The sequence below is a fragment of the Pleurodeles waltl genome, chromosome 2_2 (genome assembly GCF_031143425.1).
Source record: "Pleurodeles waltl isolate 20211129_DDA chromosome 2_2, aPleWal1.hap1.20221129, whole genome shotgun sequence".
Classification (NCBI taxonomy): domain Eukaryota; kingdom Metazoa; phylum Chordata; class Amphibia; order Caudata; family Salamandridae; genus Pleurodeles; species Pleurodeles waltl.
In genome coordinates, this window is record NC_090439.1 from 1,163,918,741 (window position 1) to 1,163,922,840 (window position 4,100).

At 41.9% G+C, this 4,100-nt stretch overlaps 1 pseudogene; it reads left to right on the forward strand.

The window, feature by feature from the left end:
- Positions 1 to 1,015: 1,015 nt before the first annotated feature.
- On the forward strand, positions 1,016 to 1,180 carry LOC138283142 (U2 spliceosomal RNA; annotated as a pseudogene).
- Positions 1,181 to 4,100: the final 2,920 nt, after the last annotated feature.

The window sequence follows — 4,100 nt, forward strand, 5'->3', positions numbered from 1 at the left end:
CTAACTTTAGGAAGATAATGTAAATCCAGTTTCCTAATGCATACCTCATATTCACTTAAATTAATTGCTTCATTGTCCGGAAGATCAGGAAGATGGTCAAAAACTTCTTGACCTTCTGTCCCCAAACAATGAAGAAGTAGAGCAGTTCTTCTTTCATTGCTCAACGAGGTACCACACACTCTGGAGTATCTCTCGAAAACCTTTTTCCACTTTGCCCATTTGATTGGGGGTTCACCAGGAGTGGAAAGAAAGAAAGGTGGGGAGGAAACATTCTGCATTTTTAGTATGTAAGATATACTGCAGTACACCAATACTTAATGATATTTAAATATTAAAATACAGTGAAAAAAAAATAGTGTAAAACAAACTTAATAACATGCGAGCATATAAGTAAAAAATAACACACACACTACATTGTGTGAAATGAACCTAGAACCTACATTTAGACTAATTTTGAAAGAAGCATAAATACATTCTTAGAGAAAACTTAAAGATATGATATTAACAACACAACATTGTCTGTAGTCAAAACAGCCGCAAAATATATATATATTTTTTTTCTAAACTACTTTTTCCAAGTAGTAACAGTGTCACTCAGAAGTAATATAAACATCTCTCGTAACAGTTCCTTTGAAATTGAGAGCACAGTGAAAATTGAGAGCCAGTGTGATAATGGCGTCTCTCGGTTGCTAGGAGATAGCGTGTAAACAACAGAAATGGTGTCTCTCAGTTGTTAGAAGAGCAACATCATTGTCACATAGACAGGGAAAAAAAATGATGTTTTATCAGACAAGAGGAAATACCCCTCCCCTACCCATACCCCCACCAGACCCACACTTGCCGTATTCAATATAGTGAATGAAACAGCAAATTATCTGGACCATAAAATTCAGGTTCAATTGTGCAGGCCAGGAGAGACTGTAGAGAGTAATTACAGGGCTGTCCCTGGCACCAGTAAACAATATCCTGCAGCACTGCCCGCTCTGACCACCTGCCAACACCAGTCGGTGGTGTACTCACTTCTCTGCCTTTTGGCTAAGATCAAGTTTAGCATGGGTTCTTATCAGTTTGAAACTACTGTTTCAGTAAATATGTTTTTTTTTTCTGGATCTATAAGTTTGACTTAGAAGCAGCTGAAATTTGTATAGTGTTTGAACTTTTTTTGTGCAAATTACCCAGACAAGGTCCACTCCTTATTAAAGAACGTGAGGAACCAGCCTGCTGCTGTTACCAGTCTGCTCACTAGGGGCACAAGATAGAAAACCTGAGGACTGCCTAGTCAGACATTAGGGCACAAGAAAATGTTGCACTCCCTTTTTCTTCTCTTTCCTGGTATTTGGGTGGGGTAATGGTGGAGGATTAAAGCCCTCCTAACACCCTTCACAGCCCATCAGCACTCAGACCTCTGGAGGGGAGGGGGTCCATGCTTAGGTGGCAACACTTATATCCCTCACCTTAGCTCTTGGGAGCTCTTGGGACTGACTGCATAGTGCTTATTGCACTGGGAACAATAGCTGTCTGCTGGGAGACCATCCAAGTACCAAGACGGTAAACCTCCAGATAACACCGGTATCTAAGGGGTAACCCCAGTGAAAACCAGTAAACCAGGCAAAAATACCATATGCAATGGAGGAACATATGGACACTGGTGCCCTAGTGAACATCAAGTAAGGCACCCCCCAAATGGACACCAAGACACCCACCCCAGGGGGAAGGGCAGCTAAGTGAAAATTAAGAGAAACCCTCCAAAACAGAGCACGAGCGCTGAGTAGGCTGGTGACAAGAAGGCACCAGGGGCAAAGGAGGAGGCCAGCACTGCCAAACCTGGGGGCAAGGGGAAGGGCAAAGAAGGGACCAACCAGTGGGTACTCCCTTACCCATAGGTCTGCCCAAGTAATGAGATGGGAGGTAAAGAAGACGAATAAGCCCAGCTAGACAGAGACATGTTCTGAAATAAGGTAACTGCATAATACAATACAAAATTATTAATAAAGCGCGCAGCTGCTTCCGGAGAAGCATCCAGACGCTAGCAACAAGTAGACGGCAAGACATGATTACAGGTTGGAGTTAAAAAGAAACGCCTTCAAGTTTTTCCTAAAAGTAGCTTCGGAATGGGCCAAACGAAGACCTAGTGGGAGAGAATTTCAAAGCTTAGATGTGAGATATATAAAGGACCTCACACTTCCCCGAGCTTTGCAAGACAGAGGACTGTAAAGTAGCATTAAACTATCAGAGCTCAAGGATCTAGTGTGAGAATAGGCCTTGAGTCTCTTCCTTAGGTAGAGGGGACCTTTGTATTCAAAAGCTCTCTAGGCTAAGATAAGGGCCTTAAATTGAATCTGTTTAATAACGGGAAGACAGTGAAGTTGTTGTAGATACAATGACACTGACAGGCACGCAGGAATTTTCAAGATTGAACGCTCTGCAGCATTTTGAATAATCTGAAGGTGCTGGTTTAGATACCCCGGCAGGCCCCCAAATAAGGGCTGTTTGCAAAGTTTTATTTCAAGGTCACCAAAGAATGAACTATGATTTACGAGTTTCCTCTGGTACCAGATCCATCATCCACCTTAAGAATTTAAGTACTACAAAGCAACTAGCAGCTATAGCTTTGATATAGATTTGACTCAAATTTTATACCCATTTTTCTTACAGGCACAGAAGAAAAATGAGGAGTCCCCAACTCCTAAGGCTGCATGAATAAGGGCAATATTTAATTCCAAAAACAGAATCTCAGTTTTATCAGAGTTAAGTTTAAGACAATAACTATTCATACATTCAACAACAGATTTAAGACATAATTAAAAAGAACTGAGAGCTTCCATGTCATTCTCCTGAAAAGACAGAAGGAGTTGGGTATCATCCACATATACGAGATCACCCGCAAACCCCAAGATTCAACAAAACACAAAGGGCTCCAGATAGACATTAAAGAGGGTAGGGCACCGAGGAGGGCCCAGCGGAAATCTGCATTCAAGGGGTTTGGAAGAAGAAGTAAAAGGAGGCAGAAAAATAGACTGCATACTATCTCCCAATTATTTTTTAAACTAGGCCAAGGACTGACCTTGGATTCCTATTTTTGGCTTTTGACACAATATCTCATGCTTTTCTTTTGGGCAGGCCCAAAAGAGAATCATGAGATACTGTGTCAAAAGCCAAAACAGAGGTCAAGTAAACCCCCCATCGCCGAGGAATTCTGATCAAGATTGTCCCTAATGCATTCTGTAACCTCAAGCATTCCATACTAAATCCTAACCTGAAGCCAGATTGTTAATCATGTAACAAATTATTAGATTCTAGAAAATGGGAAAGTTGTCTGGTAACTAACTTCTCTAGCATTTTTGCCTCTTCAAGCAGAAGTGGAATGGGTTTGTAGTTTCTCAGGCAGGAAAGAGGTAACTTTCTAAAGTACCTTTTTTATTCCAAATTCTACTTTTACCATTAAAGTGGATTGGAAACAACTACTAAAACGATTTCTAGAATTATATTATATTTCTAGCTGCTTGCACACCAAAATTAGCATCAATAAATGTAATAATGTAACCCAGTGTTTTCCTATGGAACAGCCAATCTTGCCACAATGAAAATAGTTTTTGGGGCTTTTCAATGTAATGACATGTAGCATTACAGGTTTCCATATCCTACATTTAACTTCTATGGACTCTGACTTATAGGTAATAAGTCAAACATAGGGGTGACTTACTAATATTTAAAAGGAAGGTTTAGTCCTTTTAAAAGCAGGTATTTTGACAGGTTGGCGGACTTTTTAGTTGACAACTAAAGGCATCTTTGGTCCCTCCTTCACACGACGGGATTCCATCTCCCAGTGCTCTTTGCTCCAGGACGTGCGCTTGCAGCATATCTCTGAAAGGGTCGTGGCCAACCTCGCCAGCGCTCATAGCGCTCTTTGCAGTCCCACAGTGCGAGACGCACCCAGGCCAAGGGTGGGGCCATTCTGCGCCGGTCAACGACCAACAGAGGCCAGGCCTCTCCCTCTTAGTTTTGAGCCACGGCATTGCCTACTTGTGTGGATGTTCTTGTGGAACTCATGGGTAACAAAGACCACAGCAATCACCATGGCGGGTGACTCCACTGCCACC